Genomic DNA, 21,065 nt, shown 5'->3' with positions numbered 1-21,065 from the left:
GGAGATAATTGTATTTGTTATTATTACAGGAGAGAAGTGAACCATACAGAATGGTATGTATATTCTAATCTAAGTAGCAGTTGTGTTTCTTATTGTAAATCAGTACATCATTAGTTATGGGACACTCAAAGTCAGAGCCAAACTAGAGTAAAAAAAGAACTGGAAACATCACAACAATATAAAGGCAACCCATTTGGTCAATTCCAAAAGAAATGGACAAGAAAAGGTGAATTTTGGAAAAATAAAATATAATAAAACTGCTATATTTCTTTTTATTAGGAATAATTTGGCAGTCCTTCCAATTGACAAATACTCTTCAATTGTGTAAATATACCACATTTTATTTATCTATTCATCAGTTGATGAATATTTGGGTCTGAACATTTGGCTAGTATGAAGAATGCTGCTATAAATATTCATGTATAAGTTCTTATATGGAAATGTTTTAAATTCTCTTGTATAGATACCTAGCAGTGGAGTTAAGGGGTCACATGGTAACATTATATTCAACATTTTTAAAGAACTGACAGATCATTTTCTATAGTGATTGTGCCTCTTTACATCCCCAATAGTAATGTTTGAGGGTTCCCATTACTCCATGTTTTCATGAATACATATTATTGTCTGTTATTTTGTTTATAGGCATCCCAGTTTGTTTGGAGTAGTTTTATACTTTAGTTTTGGTTTGGGGTTCTCTAATGGAAAATGATTCTGATAGCTTTTTATATGCTTATTAGCCATTTGTCTATTTTCTTTGGAGAAATGTCTATTCAAATATTGGCCCATTTTTAATTTATTTACTTTTTGTTTTTTAGTTGACAGGACACTTACATATTCTAATTTCCACTTTATTCTCAAACTTGAATTTACAATTAGTACCCCAATGCTTTGGGTTGTTACTTTCTGTAGGGTATCATTTAATGCACAAAAGTTTTTAATTTTGAAGTACAGTTAATCTATTCTTTTTAAGTTCTTTTTGGTTTTATAACTAAGAAACCATTGAATAATCTAAAGTAAGATTCACTTCTGTGTTTTCAGATATTTATAGTTTTGGCTTTTACACATAGGTCTGTAAACCACGTTGCATTAATTTTTGTGTATGACATAAGAAAGAGGTCTTGACTTCATATTTTGCATATAGATGTGCAGTTGTCCCATGTAGTATGTTTTTCAGTAATAAATATGTTGCTCAGGAAATCGAAAGGGAAACCAAAAATCCACACAAACAAAACTCATATTTGATTGGAAATATTAGGGAAGTTTTTATTTTATATATGGTTTCCTTAACTGTGAATAACTTTGAACATGTAGAGAGAAATATTAGGGTAAGAGAATTATAGGAATAGGTAAAAAGAGAAAGTAACAAAAAATGTTATAGTGATGATTTCATTTTTCCCTGTTACATGCTTTGCAGAGAACCTGGAACCTGATACTGACAAAATGACACAAAGACAATCATATCTTTGGGGTGTCTCAGTTATGCCATTCAGGGCATGTGAGCTGGTATAATTGTTACCCAATCCCCTAGGGTCTTTTGGTGAAGGACTACTTTGAGGTGTGTGTTATGGTAATGGGCTTGGGGTATGAGAACTGGTGCACTGCAGAAAGTAGTCTAGAATAGTGATTTTTTTCATTGTCAGAGCTGACAGCCTGTGATGGCATGTAGTCTTGAAATTCTTTGGTTTTGTAGGTCCTGCAGTACCCTCTCTGGCTTCCCATCTGATTAATTCCTGAGAATAATCTATTAGCTAATGCCACATATCCCTAAGTTTGCCACTGAAACTTGGCCACCTATTTTGGCACTTAGAATTATTTCACTCATCTTTCCTCTTCTGGTTAAGTCTTGCCTTCTGGCCTCTGATATTCCAAAATCCTAGCATTACTATTGACACTGGGGAACTACTTTCATAAGCAAACGCTCCCTACAACCTTCAAATCTGGTCTGTAAAGAACAACCAAGACTGTTTTTCAAGATGAAGGTGTTCTCCTTTGCACTTTTCTCCCCCAATATCCTATTTCCTTCTTTTCCTTCCTTCCCTTCCTCCCTTTCTTCCTTCTCTGGCTTACCTGTTTTATGAAAGGGTTAGGCACAGGAACATAGTCAGCTGGCACTTCCCTAGTGTTATGTAATAAACCCACTCTTGTGCACTCCGTTGTTGGACTCTTTTGAACCCTTTATCTAAACTTTGAACAAATATTATCCTTTTGATTCTAGGTCATCATTCCTCCTCCCACATGCTTTGAAGAAGTATCCTAATAAAATAGTATATCATACCAATTCCAGCTCCAGCTTCCATTAACCCAGAGTCCTCAGTGAATAGTCACATATTATTCAACTCACTGTGATCTGCCTTTCTTTCCTCTATTGCCCAACAGTCTCAAGATCCATTAAAATCCATGGTTTTGCAGTTCTTGCCTGAATACATTGTCTTGGTCCTTTGGTCCTTCAGATGAATAATCCCTTCCATTTCAATGAAGGCAGTGTATATCTATATTTGGTTTATACCCAAAATTGATCTTCATTATTGGTTTTGAACTCTTAAGTTGGGAGGGAAGGGACAGTTCTAATGGGGCAGATTTCATTTTTCCAGACACCTGACTGAGATGTTGCTTTTGAATGTCTCCCAGACAAAGAAAGGCTGCTGATTGTCTAGCAATAATGAGGGAGTCACATTTGTACACACACAGACTTCAGGAAAATCTCAGTGTTTAAATACAAATGTATCCATCTATAATCAATCTAGAACTTAAATCCTTCCCTGTCCATCCTGACTTTACTGCAGGAGATACATCATGGCTAAACAGTCATCTTTCTCTACAGTTTGATTCATTGATGTCAACTCCTGATCTTGTTCTGCATATCCACCTGATATTATTAACACCTTCTGTGTCAGAATATTTCATGAGTTGGAGGTTGGATCAGTTGAGTATGTTGTTGTTCTTTCTTCAGTGCATTGATAGCACTTAACAATGACCATTGTCCTTATAAATTACCTTTGCTATTGGAGTGTAACTCACTCAAATCCTAAATATATTACTTACTCGAATGTTAGCCTCTGCCTATATGAAATCCCACTTTACCACAGAAATAATGTTGGCAGTTGAGATGCTTCAGAATAGCAGCATTCATTATTATCTCAATAGCAGTGGAGTCCTTGGCCATTTGGACAGTGAGTAATACAGTTACTGGGGTACCTGCTTCTGGGAATCATTTTCATGCCCACTGTCTTGTTCTAGGTCCTTCAAAAGCTAGTGCTGAAACAAAAATTTGGTAGTTTGTTTGGAAAATTCAGGGGCATGGATTGGGGAGGAAAGTAATGCAGAAAGAAGATGATGTCAACATTAAAGGGCACTTTATAAAACTGCTTGATACCATAGATAATTGGTGCTTAATTCCACCAGGACATTCAGGGAAATGGTATAAAACATGTCTCATTCACTAAATTCTACTAATCATGTTTTGATGATTTTTTCCCTAGGGGTATTAATTTCTTAGCACTGCTGACCTGTCACGTATACGGAGAAAACTTCTATAGTTTTTTTTTTTTTTTTTCAGGGGTTCAGCCTTCATACATAGAGTTGATGTTAGCACATCCTGAAAAGTTATAGGAAATGGGCAGAACTCTGACAGCATCTGCTTCATGGAAGAAGTGAAATTAAACTTAACTGAAGTCAGCTCATGCAGCATCAAATGCCATTCGAAGAAGTATATGTAAACCTGATTTTCTTTAGAGAAAGAATTTGATTAGCTAAGAATTATGCCTTAGGAATATTAAACTGAAGTAGTTTATAGGATTGTTTGGAGAACAGGATTGGGTAGTGTTATGGTTTGTGTACAAAAAGTTCCCTGAAAAACTCATGTGGCAATGGAGGACAGGTCAGAGGTGAAATGGTTAGATTAGGAAAACTATAACCTCATCAAAGGATTTATCCTTCTGGTGGAATAATACATTACTGGTGGGAACTGCAGGCAGGTAGGACATGGCTGCAAGAAATAGGTCCTTGGCTCCTAGTGTTTGCTCACACACACTCTCTGTTTTCCAGCTGCAAAGAGCTTTGCAGCTTTCTTTTGGCATGCCCTTCCACCATATTGTTCTGCCTCATCTCAATCCCAGAGCAACAAAATCAGCCAGCCATGGACTAAACCTCCAAAACCATCAGTCAAAATAAACTTCTATGAGTTTTTATTGTCAGTTATTTTAGTCACAGCAAAGAAAAGCCAACTACCAGATAGTATAATGGAGAGGGCGTAATATGATGATCTTATTTCTATTTCTAGTTCTGACTGGGACCTGCTCACAGTCCTAATGCTAAAGCAGCTTCCAGAAGACTAGCATTCTGAGTTCACGCCAACAATAGTATTTCAGATGAAAGAGATTTCATTCTCAGAAGAGCTGAGAACTTAGAATGGAAGCAAACATTCCCAGATTACTTTTTTTTTCTGTTCTGTTTATTAAGAGTCATGGGAAATCTTCACCCTGTCATTCAGACTTCAATATGCTGTTTGAGCTAAAGCACATTAACCTAAACAGAAACCGCCTTGTACGGAGAGAGTTAAGGTTGTCCTTGCCTGTGCTTTCTGGTAGACAGTACTGTCCAGCCAACTCTTTGTGACCTTTAGCACCATTTAACAATACTTCATTCCCAGTAGTGGTTTACCAAGACAAAGGAACAGAAAAAAGATAAGTCAGAGAACAAAGACAATGAAAAAGGATTAAGTACTAAGAAGCAATTTTTTTGACTAATCTGAAAGCTGCTTAGAAATAGAAGAGCAAAAACTAATAACATACTTCATATGTTAAGCACTTATCTAGTAATACTTGTATTAATTTATCATCCTCATATAAAACACCAACAGGCATATGTCAAATTAGTTTAACTCAGATACTCCCTTTCTTGCACAAGCTTTAATTTCCTACAAATCTTTACCAACTTCACCTATTTCTGGGGCTTGTAAAGACCTACTCTTTTCCATTGTTGAGAACCCATTCCTGGAATAGGTTTTCTTCTTTTCTTTTTTTTGGAGGAATTTTCTACCAGTATTTACAATTAATTGTAACAAAATCTATTGGAAAGAATTCTCCAGGGTATGGCTGTTTGTCAGATCTGCTTGGGTATTCCTGTATACACAGTGCAACTTGAGTTCATTTCCAGAAAAATTATATGTCATACAATGGGTTTCTTTCTGTTTTCTCCCACCTATTATGTAAAAGTGAACAGATAAGCCAAAATGAAAAGTTGTGGGAAAATACATGATTTACTCTGATCTTTCCTACTGTGTTTCCATGAAATAAACAGTAACATCTTTGGTTATTAGTATATATACAACTCTAGCTTTGGGTAAAACAATATCATCATATCCCGGTATATCGTAATCCCATTTCCCAGTTTGCAGAGAATAAAGAAAGCATAGTCATTTCAAGTGGTATGCTTCCAAATCTTCAAATATCTAAGTGGATGTATTCATGCCCAATAGGTAACATCTAGTTAGTCTTATCACTTTTGGGAGAGAGGTGTCCCCTGAGGTCTGGAGACTTAATCATATACCCCTCTGAATGACAGTTCAGTGCCTCCTTATCATCACTGCTCTATGCAAATCCTCATTTGCTTAATTTTATTTATTATTGCTGCTCTCTTACCATTTGACCGTTCTGTTGTGTTTGAGGTGATCACAAACAAAGTTCATATGTAGAATTCTAATGTTGAACAAGGTTGTCCTACCAGAAGTCATTCCAGTGGGACTGAAGTCTTAAAGTTTTAATTTTAATATAATTGTGAAGATCTAAGGTATTTAAAATAACAAGTAAAAAATATAACTGTGAAGTGTTAAGGCAACATTAGTGGCCCAAAATTTGACCAAATAAGGTTTATAGAGAATCATGATCTTACCCTGAAAGATTCTCTACTAATTATTTTACTCATTATGTGTCTGCAGTATGAAATAGCTCTTCTCCAGATTTCTGCATGAAGATGAATGCCATAGCAACATTTCATCAAATGTTTTCTTGTCTTGGCCACCAGTAAATTCTCTGTTAATAATTGCAGTATACATTGAGCTCTTTATTTTACTACACCTTTCAGCAGCATTTAATATATTTAAATATTTTCTCTTTTAGTAATCATTTTCTTCTATAACATGCATAGAACATCACACTTGTATCTCACAATTTGCATTAATATGTACAGTTTGAGTATTTTATACTTGATATTTGCAAGAATTAACAATTCATAAATTAATGTATTTAAATACTGTACCTTTTACTTAAAATATAAAATTAATTACAGTTACAGCTGTGAATGATGGACTTAATTAAAAGTTAGAGCAAAGATGGATGATTTGACAGAATCTATAAGTAGTCCTCAATTAAAGGGTACTTCCCAAGCAGCCTTGATTGCATATGGCCTGCTCGGGTCACTATCTCTCTCAATGCAAATATATGTTCTAAAATAATTTTTCTGTCCTCCTTCTTTGCTTACCTCCATTTTGAAAACACATACACACACACACACACACACACACACACACACACACACATATGATATATAAAGAGGGAGAGTTCTAAACTTGAATTTTCTTCTACTAAAAATCTTGTGCATTAGCATAATGCCCCAAAAGCCATTTGTTGTTTCTAGGCTTCAGCTAAGGCATGGCATCTGAATTATCTATAATCAGTTACATTATTCTGATATCTTTAAAATAACATTTCTGGTTTGGGAGAGTGCTAAAAGCTTACATATTTCTTTACATGTATCATATTTAGAATCTTGACCTAAGAAACAATAAGTCTCCACATTAGTAGATGCATTGAGAATTAATTTAGAATTCAAGCCTCGTGCTATTCACCTGAATATTCAACAAATACTAAGAACCTACTGTGAGCTTTGTAAATATTCCCTTGGTAATGGGGATGCATTGATGAACAACACAAAGTCTCTACTTTTGTAGAACTAGCATTCTACATACACTTATTTTAATTTAAAGCTTTCATATGGGTCAGCATAAATTTTCAGATACATTTGATGTTTAGTCTTGTGTTTTCTTTAAAATCTCAAGTGAGTTAATTCATTCTTCAGGTCAGTTACTTCATCTCTAAAACCAGGATAAAATGCTTCATACAAATGCTAATGTATATAAGTTCAAGAATTAAATTAAATGTGGCTTGTGAGATAATTATTCTGTGCTTTCTATATTTCTGAAGTCCCATGAAACCTAGCATGGTCCTCAGGTATTGTTGACTATTAAGGCAGAATAATTTAGATGAATATTTGACATCTCTTTACTGTAGTATTGCTGTAAATATTCAAAGATGGTGTTTGCAGAATTTTTATTCATTTGTTCAGTAAATTCTTGACTTCTGATAATGCCAGTTAAGATCTTTGGATATATAGAAGGTGGACTCTATTATCAGACATTTAATCTTCATGAATATTTGATGTTTTTAATGGGATGATCTTTTCTTCTTAGTGGAAATTATCCTCATTGCTATAATATTTTGGTTCTATTAATAGGAATAATCCACAAAAAGTAATAAATTTATTTGTAAAACTTACTCAGTCTCAGCAGTTGTCTTCTAGATACCAGCAAATTCATATCTTTTTAAATTAAATATCTTTGTAGTACTAATAAAAAAGTTTTATGTTTGCCCAAAGTGAAATAGAAATGTATCTGCACATGATACATTTTGCTTCTCATTTTAGTCTCTGAAACTAGTTATCATTTAAATGCAGAGCCTTCGCTTTTCTGCTGCAAAAACAGATTTATGTTATTAACTACATGCCTAGCAGCAGTATTCAGGGCACTAATTTTCTAAGTTTATGTCAGTATATTGACTCAAATGAATTTTTAAGTGGTTGTGAGGAAAATATTATATTAGAATAAGAAGGCCCTTTAAGAAGCTTTTCATTGATAGAAAATATTAGATGTATATGCTTTAAAAAATTAAGCCACCACAGAGTTACATAATAAGCTGCCTGTGTGTTCAATAACTATAGTTTATTTTTCTTATGCAAGGGGCAGGAAGAATGTTCTGAACAAATCAGATAGACGTCATTTTACCAAATGAAAGCTTCTCTTCATTCTGAACCATTCTTTTTCTTAGGATGAATTTGATGGTTTAGTTCTCTCTTGCTCCTTTTTCTAATAAACTTGGTTATCTGTGGGACTAATTAGTTAAGTCATAGACTCAAAACACTGTGGAACAAATTACATAGGGAACCTGACAAGGAATTAAAGATTCATCAGGAGTTTGGTTTTGTTTTATTTTAACCTATCTTTAGATTAGTGCTCATTGGGGAAAATGAATAATTTGCTTTTATTGCATTATTAATTAATCATCTGCCAGTAAGACTAGACAACTTGAAAGGTCATTTACTTTTCTGGAGTCATATTTTTGAAATGGTGCTTTTTTGTAGTCTTTCCTCTGCATGGCTTCCCTTTTATATGTTTATCACAACCACATTTTGAGGAATAAAAAGATAAGAAAAAAACATTTCTCCACAAACTTTTTTTTTCCATTTTGGCATGAGTTTTGATCTGTTACAGTTTGTAGGAGAAATAAATTCAGGAATCAATAATTTTATTAAAGCACAGAGTGGAGAGGGAGGAAAAAGTTTTGATCTACATTTGAATACTTATTCTTTAGGAGGCAGAGGTAAAGACCAAAGTACTTCTGTACAGCAATGTCTTTCTCCAATGTTTTTGGAGTGTTTTCTGTCTCATTCCTTCCTATCAGTACATATAACATTACTTTTTACAGATTTTTATTTTTATTTCCCTTGAATCAGCAAGCCCTGCAGCTGTGTATGGTCCTCAGATAGTCAGGGCATGACTTTCCTCCCTACCATGTATTTCTAGGGATACAGAGGTAAACCTATTAGTCTGAGGGTGATTGATCTTTTCCTTTGCTAATTCTTTAAGTGAGTTTTCAGGACTTTCACTTTCTTTGAAAATTTAATTAGCTTTGCAGTAGTTCATTTCATTTTGAGAAATTATCTGCTTTTATCTTAAAATTTCAAAGTTTACTATGAATAAAATTTATATTCCTGTTGCATTCTAAATATTTTTCAAAAGGAGGAAGATATACATTTGAGACATTTATATGAGGACTTGGATATATGGTCAGTTTATCAATTTATTAACTGAACATTCCTTCCCTACAAAAGCTATGTGTTTGACTTATTTTAATATCTGTGAGAAAAGAAAGCAGTCTGATTCTTCAATGATATTTCTGCTTTAAATATTAATTTTCTTGTTCTAAATTTCTATTCTCAAAAGTAATTCAGTTTTTTGCCTAGTTTATTTGACTTGTTATGGAAACAAAAACTTCATATGTGGGTAGAGATTTTTTTTTAAAGAGAGCGCTCAGATATAAATGCACTACAGACTATATAGAACTCTGTACTCCTGTCAGTTCTAAGAAATATTCAATTGAGATGGGAATGGCAAAGCTCAGCACTAAGATAAATGCCCTGTCGTATGTATCCAGTGGGTAAATGCTGTTTCCCCTAGAAAAACAAATATACTTATTTTCCAGCTGTGAAATGTTTAAATATACATAAACCGCCTAAATGTTGAAAATATAGGATGAAAATAATCAAACATCTCATTAGTTCTGCTATTATATTGGTCAATTCCATCAGCTGTTTGCTTTTATATAGCAGGTACTGAAGCAAAATATACTGATTCCTCCTTCATGAATTCTTTTTGCTCTTAATTTTTTTCATATTTTTCATGTAAGACTAACAGTATCATAATATAAAAGCAATAAGCCAATGTATAATGTACAAAAAAGCTCAGAAAACCAAAAAACCAAGTCACTGAAGCTTCTTCATAGTAGAGTATCTTGTAAACTATGTTCGTCCATACAGCCTGTGTAAGTAGAATAAGGATTTTTTTTTTTTGCAGTTCTTTATGAGTTGCTTTCTTTGGGTACAGGAGTGGATATATGAATTATAGATGATGAGTGCAAGTTTTGTCATGTGAACTATCTTGCTTAATGAAAACTGTTGCTTTAGCAAGAATGAGTTTTCCTTCAGAGACTTTCTGGGAAAGAATGTTTTAAGAGTCATATGACTATTTATTTTAAGAATGTGCATGTTGAATATGTTATGATATAGTTATGGTTGGATATGTTATGATATAGTTGCGGTGTCTATAGCAGGAAAAGTAATATGGCTTTGTAAGATTTATATACTCATGAGTCCCACAGAGGGAGTCTGTACATGCCATGAAAGACAATAGAGGTTTTGGTCAGATGGTAGATGGCAAAACTCCAGGCCAGAAGTCTTTAATGAGATTTCCAAGATAAGGTACTGCATAGTAGGCACTTCAGCATGGTTAGTTTAAATAATTCCTGTGGGATTTGTACTTTAAGAGTGGTCTCTAAATGCCTCATACCCAGCCTAGGATGATTTAGAACAAAAGGAATAATGGAATATTGGCTGCCTGTGTGAGAGTTAGATAAGTGAGTGTTTGGGGATTTAGACTTGGGGTTGGTTGTTTGGCATATAAAAGATTCACTTCAGGTCAGTCCTTTGCAATCTCTAAGAATTATCTATCCCTGGGAGGGAAATTTTTTCATCTGCTCAACTCTCTCCAGCAAGCTTTATAAGATGCCAAAACATCATAGACTATGGAAAATCAAGCCAGAAGCCTTGGTTCTAGTTCATGGTCAGTACAAGTACAGCAATGAGCAATTACTTTAACTTGGGAGCCTTGGATTCCTTACTGATATCATGAAAATGAATACCATTAAGGTATGAAAATCTGTGCTACTACTACTACTACTTTTTTTTCGTCTTTTTTGGAACTGGGGGTGGAACCCAGGGCTTTGTGAATACAAGACAAATGCTTTGCCAGTGAGCTACATCCCAGCCCTTTCTATGCTACTTTAATGAGTATAAAGCTTTAATGAGTATAAACTCAGTGTATAGTTTCCTCAGAGGTCATTACATTCAAGATGAACATGTAGCCCAAAGAAATAGTCCTTTGGACTATACCTAATTCTTGCTTAAGCAAAACTTCTTACTAATCATGAAATTTGAAGTTTTTAACCTTTTCTATCGCTTCATAATTCATCTATCCACAACTTGATCTAAAGAAAGGGCTTAAAAAATCAAGACAAAAGAATCTCTGTTCTATCTATGTTGGCCATAAAAACAGAAATGATTTGCAAATGTATGGTTTGCTTTACTAACTTTTTTTCTACATTGTATCTTAGCAAATTTTTATATAATGGTGTGTTAGATTTTTTTTTCACTGTGACAAATACCTGAGATAATCCAATTATAAGAAGGAAAGTTTTACTTTGGCTCACTATTTCAGAGGTTTCAGTTCATGATCACTTGACATCATTGCCCTTGGGTCTGTGGCAGCACAGTACATAATGGAATGAGCATGTGGCAGAGGAGCTTCTCACCTCATGGCAGTCATGAAGGGAAAAGAGAGGATGTGTGTGTGTGTGTGTGTGTGTGTGTGTGTGTGTGTGTGTTTGTGTGTGTGTGTGTGTGTGTATAACCAATATCTCCTTTCAGAACACTCTCCCAGTGATCTAATTTCCTTCTATTAGGCCAGTCTCCCCAAAGTGCTACAGATTAGCAATCAAGTCTTTAACATGGTGGAGATATTTCAGATCCAAATTATAGCCAATGAGTATACTATTTTATTCCAACATAAAACATATTTGAAAAAAAAATTAGTATCAGGAGATTAAGGAATTAGAATATTTTGGGTTCAGTGACTGCAATGCAGCTGAAGCAAATTGTCAAATTAATGACAGAATTAATGGTGGTTTGATTTGTATGTTTCTCTAATTTCTACCTTTATCTATACACATAGAAAATGAATTATGTATTTGTTTTGAATGAAATTTTGAAGTTTAATCCATTAGATATCTGTGGTACAACCTTAAAGTTTTCTCAAAGTGTAGGCATGTAGATTAGTTTTATACATTAGCTTCAACATCTTCCCCTCTGCCTTACTGAATTGTTTTAGTCTTTAAGGTGCATGTCAAGTGCCTTCTTCATTGCCAATCCTTCCAAACCACTCCAATTCATGAATAAGTTCTCATTTGGGCACATACTATGTTTATTATATATACAATTCCATTGTTACTTATAAACAAACTTATGCTATCAGTTATATTTTCTTATTTTTTTATTTTAAAGATATAATAATATTTCCACTGAGAACAAGCCTTGTATCCTCATTTTCACACTTTTATGGAACTTGACACATACAATAAATTCATTAATTATTAACACATGACCTGTAAGATTCACAGTATATTTTATGAAGTTAAAAGTGTTTTGAAGTAAATGTTTATATTAACTGACTAATAGTGAGGTAGAACCTACTGGGTTCTTTAAATATTATATTTAACTCTGCATGTTAAAAAAGAATAATTATAATATTTTCAAATTCCAAATTGGGGTACTCTTTATCTTCCTGTCATCTTTAGACCCAGAAAAGGAAGGCCATGCTCTGTGTCTAGAGCTTTTCATGATCTTGCCCTTTCTCTCCTCTGGCCTCACTCCTCTTCATGAAGCTCTAACCTTGAGGGATGAGGAGATTTGCCACATAAATCCTCTTTCATAAGACCACAGATAGTCAAGACCCCATAATTTCTTATTCAAGCTCAGGTTTCCTTCAGGAACTCCATGTCCTTTTGAGGTCCATCCTCCAATGGAAATACTGTGCATTGTTCTGCTCATCTCAAGCTGAAAGGAAGACCAAAGTTGGCAGCTTTGGGTAGCAGAAAAGGGGCACAGCTTGTACCTGAAGGCTTATAGGCCACCATATGTACATGGTGAAGCCCTCATGGATTGGCATGGAGCTAGAGTCAAGGAATGGAACAGCAGTAGGACTGACTGAAGTTAGAGGCTAGCCCTCTGTGGACCACCACATACTTCCCTTGCTATTCTAAAAAATACAAGTATTTTGCATTGACCTGGCATCTGAGGTTGTTAGGAAGTTGTCTTTACAAAGTAAGAATATAAAAATTTAAATTTTCATCTTTTTTTTTTAAAGAGTGAGAGAGAGGAGAGAGAGGGAGAGAGAATTTTTTTTTAATATTTATTATTTTGTATTTGGCGGACACAACATCTTTGTCTGTATGTGGTGCTGAGGATCGAACCCGGGCCGCACGCATGCCAGGCGAGCGCGCTACCGCTTGAGCCATATCCCCAGCCCAAATTTTCATCTTATTTAAAGTATGATTTACTATTTAAAAATATTTATACACTTTGTATGTAAGGCCTCAAACTTATATTCTAGCCTCAGGTCCCAATTTCCAGATATGTTAGTAAATTTCATATTCTTTTACAGTTGTACCAATCTTGAATTTATTTTCTTATTTTAGGAAATCAAATTCAAATTTAGAAATCTAATGTAAAGTATTTTCTCTCTTCTTGGTTAAGATGAAATTTATCAATTGCTTTGGTATTGAGTCCAATTCTAATTTCTTTATTTCTCTTTCTTCCTTTCTTCCTCCTCTTCCTCCTCATCTTTTTTCTGTCAATGATTGAAGAAACAATTTTTTTCACAAATTTGACATCAAGGATAATGCACAACTTTAAGTATCATTATATACTGTCTTTGAGTAGTTTCATATTTCTTGTGTGATTTTTCTGGCCCTTTTCTCCATGTAAACATCCCCCCAAAGAACCATGTAAATATTTTACTGAATACTGTAAAAAACATCATGATGTGATGTGGGGCAAGTTGGATATTAGGACAGATGGGGAAAACAGAGAGCATATATCGTGGGTCTCATTGTTTTCTTTTCTTTTTTTTTTAATCAGATATTGAATGCTTCTTTATGTTCTTTTAGTGTTACAGGAAATAATTAAACTGCTCTTTATGTATTTAAGTAGTATATACTTTATAACAGTCCTATAAATTTTACACTTAAGGAAATTAGAGACATTAAATTAAGTTGCTGTAGGTCATACAGTTAATATGTAAGAAGGCAAGATTCATACAGGGATGGTCAATTGCAGAAACCATCCTTTCAACCAGAGGCTCATGATTAAAATGCTGTTGCATTATTGCTTTGAACAGCTTCATTTGTATCCTTTCAATTCACTTTTTGTTAAAACATTTGAAAGTTTCCGTTTCACCATTATCATTTTATAATTACTTAATTTTTTTCTTTTCACAGTAGGATGCCATCACTGAAATGGATGAACACGATAAGCCTATTCATACTTACCAGGTATGCAATGTAATGGAGCCAAACCAAAACAACTGGCTTCGAACAAACTGGATCTCACGCGATGCAGCTCAGAAAATTTATGTGGAAATGAAGTTCACACTAAGGGATTGTAACAGCATCCCTTGGGTCTTGGAGACTTGCAAAGAAACCTTTAATCTGTATTATATGGAATCAGATGAGTCCCATGCAATTAAATTCAAGCCAAGCCAGTATATAAAGATTGACACAATTGCTGCTGATGATAGTTTTACCCAGATGGATTTAGGTGATCGCATCCTCAAACTCAACACCGAAATTCGTGAAGTGGGGCCTATAGAAAGAAAGGGATTTTATCTGTCATTTCAAGACATTGGGGCATACATTGCCCTGGTCTCTGTTCGTGTTTTCTACAAAAAAGTGTCCCTTCACTGTTCGGAACTTGGCCATATTTCCTGATACCATCCCAAGAGTCGACTCTTCCTCTTTGGTCGAAGTACGGGGCTCTTGTGTGAAGAGTGCTGAAGAGCGTGATACTCCTAAACTATATTGTGGAGCAGATGGAGATTGACTGGTTCCTCTTGGAAGGTGTATCTGCAGTACAGGATATGAAAAAATTGAGGGTTCTTGCCATGGTAAGGAACATTTAAATAATTTATTTTGCATTTAATTATTTTTTAAAAGTAAACATGTTCTACAATAATTTGAAAATAGTAAACATTTTGATACTGCTCCTAATAGCTAATTACAGAAATAATCGACTCCTATTATCTATTTGAAAAATGTATAATCTGTTTTTTCTTCCTGGGAAAATATATCATTTTTATTTTGATAAAGGAGTTAAACACTATGTATTGTGGTTTTCACCTACTTTTATAAAGAATACTAAAATTAGCCACAGTAATAAAAACCAATGGGGATTCAAAATAGGATTTGCCTGATGTCCCGGTTTTGGTGGTTTAGAGACACTGTCATGTTGAAACACCATTAAAAAATGATTGCATTTTTCATGTTGAATTATAATAAAAGAATAGTATTTAAGTGTACTTAAAGGGGTAATTCATATGTTTTATTTTTTTTTTAAAAAATAAGGTAGTTTATACAGGTGTTATGTGTTTGAAGGTTGAAGGTTGAGTATTGACCTTTTCAGAAATTAATTTATCCCTTGTTATTATTAAGCACACTTTCCAGCCACATGACACATTAATTATTTATTAAAATAGCAGTATTTGTATAAGTTCCAAGTATTGGGATATATTAATACTGCATAATGCTAGTTAAGTTTAGCATTACACAGGGTTAGATAATGAAAGACCTGTAATTTTAAAAGAGAGACATTTTTACTTTTTTATATGAAATATCTTATGAGGGTTTATTAATTTAATGAATCTATATAAAGATTTTATATACCCTTGATAAAGATCATCTATTCAATTATGTTTGTATTTAGTACTCAAAAACAAAACACAAATATAGAAAAAAAAGTTATTTTCTTGGTAAACTGTAGCATACTAGAGTTATTTCCTTCTCAGAGATAAATTATATACAGATGTTTGCCGGCAGTGCCATATTAAATTTTTTGACATCTTGGTTGAGCTATATTCACATTCATTAAAAAATTCAGAGAAAATAAATAAGGAAAAAAATACTTATTTTTATATAAGGGTCATGGGTAATATATATGAACTTTCAAAGGATTTATCTACTCATAAAATGTTTGGGTTCTTGATTCTTGAAAAGTTTGCTGGAGGCTCCAGTGATCCTCATGTTTTATAGTTGGAGAACATTAATATTGGCATGAAAAGTCAGTAGTGTGTATTTTATAAAGCATGAACTAGTCTTCTTCCACTATTTAATCACTCAAATATATTTCATTCAGATTTATCGATATAGATTGAACCTAAAATTTTTACTCACCTAAAACAAAGATTTATAATGGAGCAAAAATAAATCATAAATGATCCTGGATAGATTTATAAAATACTTTACACTTTTTGCTATATTTTTAATACAATAAATATTTTATACATATGAAAAATTATTCAGTGAATGGGAGGGCAATTAGAACTTGGAATAAAATATACCTAAGGAACCATACTGTTTTGCCACATTTTAAAGTACATAGAAGTTACAGGCTTTGATTGATAAAAATAATCAAATTTTAAAAATATTTTAAAAATTGTTCAATAATCCAAGGATTTATGTGATTAGCTTTTACTATATTTGTATTTTTATGGCATAGACCACAGGATTAAAGTAACCAACCATGATGACTAGATATCTTTTTACTTGACATGCTTGTTGTGTGAAATTTTATTCTTTGTATATGCCCTAATATTTCTTTATTGTCTGGCAAAGGTGATTTTGGACAAATGATAAACATACTCAGATTGTCCAGTGCTTCTGCATGTCTATTTTCATGTCTTGTTATCTTTATTCTAATTTACCTGGTTTCAGAAATATGAGGGAGTTGGGATAGTATAAATGTTCATCATCTTCTTGTACTATATGCCAGAAACTATAAGGATTGAACTTGAATTTTATGTCCATGGCTTACTAAATTTGAAATAAGTTTTTGTATCTATTTGTTATTTTGTAAGACTGAAAATAACCACATATGGTTTTAATTAAATATAAGGACATGCTGTTAGCAAAGAAAAGGGAATTTGAGTGGATGCAGAGACTAATTTTTTTATTTGTTCTAATTACTTACTCATGACGTTAGAATGCATAAATGGAGTGTAATTTCTCATTCTTCCGGTTGTACATGTTGTAGAATCATGCCGGTCATGTAATTATATATGTACATATAGTAATGATGTCTTATTCATTCTACTATGCTTACTACATCTATACCCCGCCTTCTCCCTTCACTCCCTCTCTACATAATCCAAAGTACCTCTATTTTGCCCTAACCACACCATTCCCCTTATTGTGAATTAGCATCCACATATCAGAAAAAACATTTGGCCTTTGGTATTTTGGGATTGGCTTACTTCACTTAGCATGATATTCTCCAGCTCCATCCATTTACCAACAAATGCCATAATTTCATTCTTAAGGCTTTGTAATACTCTATTGTGTATATATACCATATTTTCTTTATCCATTCATCTGTTGAACGTCATATAGGTTGGTTCCATAGTTTAGCTATTGTGAATTGAACTGCTAAAAACATGGATGTGGCTGCATCAGTATAGTATGCTGATTTTAAGTCTTTTGGGTATAAACCAAGGAGTGGGATAATTGAGTCAAATGGAGGTTCCATTTCAAGTTTTCTGAGGAATCTCCTTCTGCTTTCTTTATGGTTGCAACTATTTGCAGTCCCATGAGCAATGTATGAGTTTACCTTTTCCCCCACATCCTAGCCAACATTTATTGTTGCTCATGTTCTTGATAATTGCCATTCTGACTTGAGTGAGATGAAATCTTAGTTTTGATATGCATTTCTCTAATTCCTGGAGATGTTAAACTTTTTTTCATATAGTTGTTGATCTATTGTATTTCTTCTGTGAAATGTCTGTTCAGTTCCTTAGCACATTAATTGATTAGGTTATTTATTTTCTGGTGTTGAATTTTTTTATATATCCTGGAGATTAACATCGAGACCCATTTTTAAACTTTTTATTTGTGACAGCATCCTATGTTCTGTACAAATTATTTGCTTACAATTCTGTAGTCAGGATATCTGGACTAGGTTCATGGGGTGGTTCTTATTTGGTCTTAAATACAACTAAAGTTATTTGAAGATTTATCAGAGCTGGATGTCTAAGAATGGCTTCATACACTTATAATTCTATATCTAGGATCTTTGAAGTTCTAAGGTTGCTTACTGTCTACATCCTAATTATACTCTTTTAGAGTGTTTTATTTCAGATAATTATTCTAGTATTTTTCTTTATTGGTATGTATATTAAAAGTGATTATTCCCAATAGTATTCAAGTGACTTCACAATTGGGCCCTGTTCTGTTCTTTTCCTAGCCTTGGATAATTCTGTGTGCTATTCTATTTTTATTATTTTTGAAACTTTTCTGTGCTTTTCCTGTCCCTTTTTTTCATATTTTATTTAGCTGCTCAGTGCCCTTTTCTTCCTTTTTCTGCAATGGCATTTTATTGATCCTCCAAAGTGTAGCAGAAATGTCCTATGTCTGGGTTTTCAGTGAGTTAACAGCTCTCTTCTCTATGTTAATAGTTTTTAGTAATTGTTTATTTGCCTGTTTAACCTGGCTATCAGATAAAAGAGGTGTATTTCAACCTTGCCTGTGTAATAAAGGGTAGGAAACTGGTTGATGGGAATGTTTCTGTGGCACTGAGTGTGGACTCTCCTGAGTAAAGGTTTAGCTTCTGGTGGAGCTGCTCCCTGCACTGTTTATCCTCATCTATAAAACAAGAAAGCTCCTTTCAGGGAGGGTTTCAGTATTATAGATCTGGAAGGCCTTAGAAAGTACTGTCATCTGTCATTTTATGACTGGGCACTAAATTACTAAAAAACAGAGCTTCCTTTTCTGGGGTCTACAGTAGTGACCAACCCTAGACTGAGAATTGAAGCTCAGATGTTTCTCCTATGAGCTGTTGTGAGTTTTTCCTTTCTTTTTTCCTCTATTCTCCCCTTCCTTCCTCTCTCCCTTTCTTCCTCTCTCTTCCAATCAGTGGTGCTCTTACTTTGTATTAATATTTCCTGTCTGCCAAGCCCAAAATAATGGAGGTCTGTTACACATTATTTAAGACCCCTTTCAAGCTGTTGTTTATTTTCTGTAGTCCAATATACTTATTGTTGGGACTGAATTGACACATCCATTCTGAAATTTAGGCTACCAAGAATAATGGAAAAAATACAGATTTATGTGGAACTTTGCAGATAAAGATCACAAATAAAAAAAATTTACAGTGAAGCTTTGTATACTTTCATAATTTGCTTGAATTAATTTGAGAGCTCTATGCAGTAGACACTATAAGGTGGTTTAAAGTTGAATAAATTAATATATATCTATATTATCTGTATCTACTGAATGATATATAAGTACCATGTTTATATAATTCATTATTGTATTGTATCCTAAAGAATTATATCAGTGAATGTTTGAATTAGTGATGCCTTTCTCCAATATTAAGGCACATCTAGATCCAAATTCTTGAAGCACAAAATGAGAAGTATTCTTATCCTTGTAGTATAAATCAAGTTTAAATAGAAACTTTATTATGGCAAATATGATAAATTTAAAACAAAATGCAAGGATATAGGTTACTGTATTGTACCTAACAAGCATTATTATAATTTTGGCTTACAAATCAATTTATTTTTGATAACTATTTTAATTCTATTTTATAAGTTCCTAAGTGAAACTGTCATACTGGGCATATTGATATTAGACATATAATTTGTAAGTTATTTATTTTACTTAATCTCAATTCTTGTTAAGGATTGAATTAAAAATGAAGTTGATTGGACTAGCATTGGAAATGCTAATTTACATCAAATAGTCTTTCACTTTACATATCTAAGATTATTTTAAGACTATATAAGAAATGACTGGATATGACATGCAAAGTTGAATGCGATTTTTGTTCACTTTTCTGAGTCCTAAAGTGACATGAATCCCTAATAATCTCCTCTGGAACATTAATTTAAGATAATCTCATTAAGGTTGTAGCATTTCTACTTTGAGTTAAATAAAAATTGACAATTATCTGCATCACCTAAAAATTTTTTTTTTAAATAAGAAATGTCAGTTTAAGTTTAGAGTTTTATATCTGTTGGGCATACATACATACTACAAGGATACTTTCTTTAAGTATAACATGATATGATTAAATAATATTTAGCTATGGAAATTATAGTTCTAAGACATTGAGAATTTTTCAAAACCTTTGCTGTTTTGAAGAACATGCTTTTATTTGTTTATTTTCTTTCTAGTGCTGCTTTACAATTCAGGAGGAAAGGATGGTGGCATTTCTCAGACCATTGCATTATTGTGCATAGAGGTGAATGGGATATACAAGGCCTTTAGTGACTTAGCTATTGATTTGATCTTCTGAAGAGTGTTGTTATTAAGGCTTCGTGGCACAGTCCTCTGCTGCAATTCAGAAACATTTATACTCTGAGTTTATGATCTTCTGTCTAATCCTGTTATCAAAGATGACTGTGGAAGCAGAAAGCATAAAGGCATTTGAGAGGCCAGGATTTGCTGGCATTAAATAAGGGGGTTTGAGGATATGATGAAAAGCTGGAAGGTGAGATTGGGATCAGAAAAAAAAGGGCAGACTTACTGGCCCAAATAGTATTTTTGTTTTCGAAAGGCTTTCACATAGTAAATATAAACCCTTGCAATATGACCTTCGATTCCAAACAAAGCTGATTTGTCATGAAGCAATTCCAGGCTTTCGTCTGACTTGAGAAGAATATGAAATCAAGAAGTTTAAAGGAATCTAAAAATAGAAGGAATTATTGCTTAGTGAGACACAGTAAAGGTGAATAATTACATTATTCTTTGTTCTTTATCACAATTTTAAAAATAGGTCAAAATATAAACTGTCTTGAAATGAAAATATTTATGAACTTATTTAAATAATATTTAACATTAATTTTACTCCCTATATTCTTTTTCTGGCTTGAAAACTATAAATTATGTTTTATAGGGGTTATGCTTAAATTTTAAAATATTTTGAGCACATATATTTCTGGAAAGGGATAAATTGATCTAATATCTGTTCTTTTTCCAAGCATGAACTACCTTGCAACACACTGGAATATGTGACTTTCCTTGTGAATATTGCCTAGAATTTTATTTTATCTTTAAAACACACACACACACACACACACACACACACACACACACACATTATTAGCTGTGTGGAGTCAATACTTAGTTACACAA

General features: G+C 33.3%; 1 pseudogene; it reads left to right on the top strand.

Annotated features, from left to right (window-relative positions):
* The window catches only part of LOC143385986 (ephrin type-A receptor 6-like), a 140,384-nt pseudogene extending 120,158 nt beyond the window's left edge, over positions 1-20,226 (top strand).
* The last annotated feature ends 839 nt before the right edge of the window (positions 20,227-21,065 follow it).

Source organism: Callospermophilus lateralis (genome assembly GCF_048772815.1).
Source record: "Callospermophilus lateralis isolate mCalLat2 chromosome 11 unlocalized genomic scaffold, mCalLat2.hap1 SUPER_11_unloc_3, whole genome shotgun sequence".
Classification (NCBI taxonomy): Eukaryota; Metazoa; Chordata; class Mammalia; order Rodentia; family Sciuridae; genus Callospermophilus; species Callospermophilus lateralis.
The sequence above is the reverse complement of the archived record's forward strand: the minus strand, read 5'-3'. Positions and strand labels throughout refer to the sequence as shown.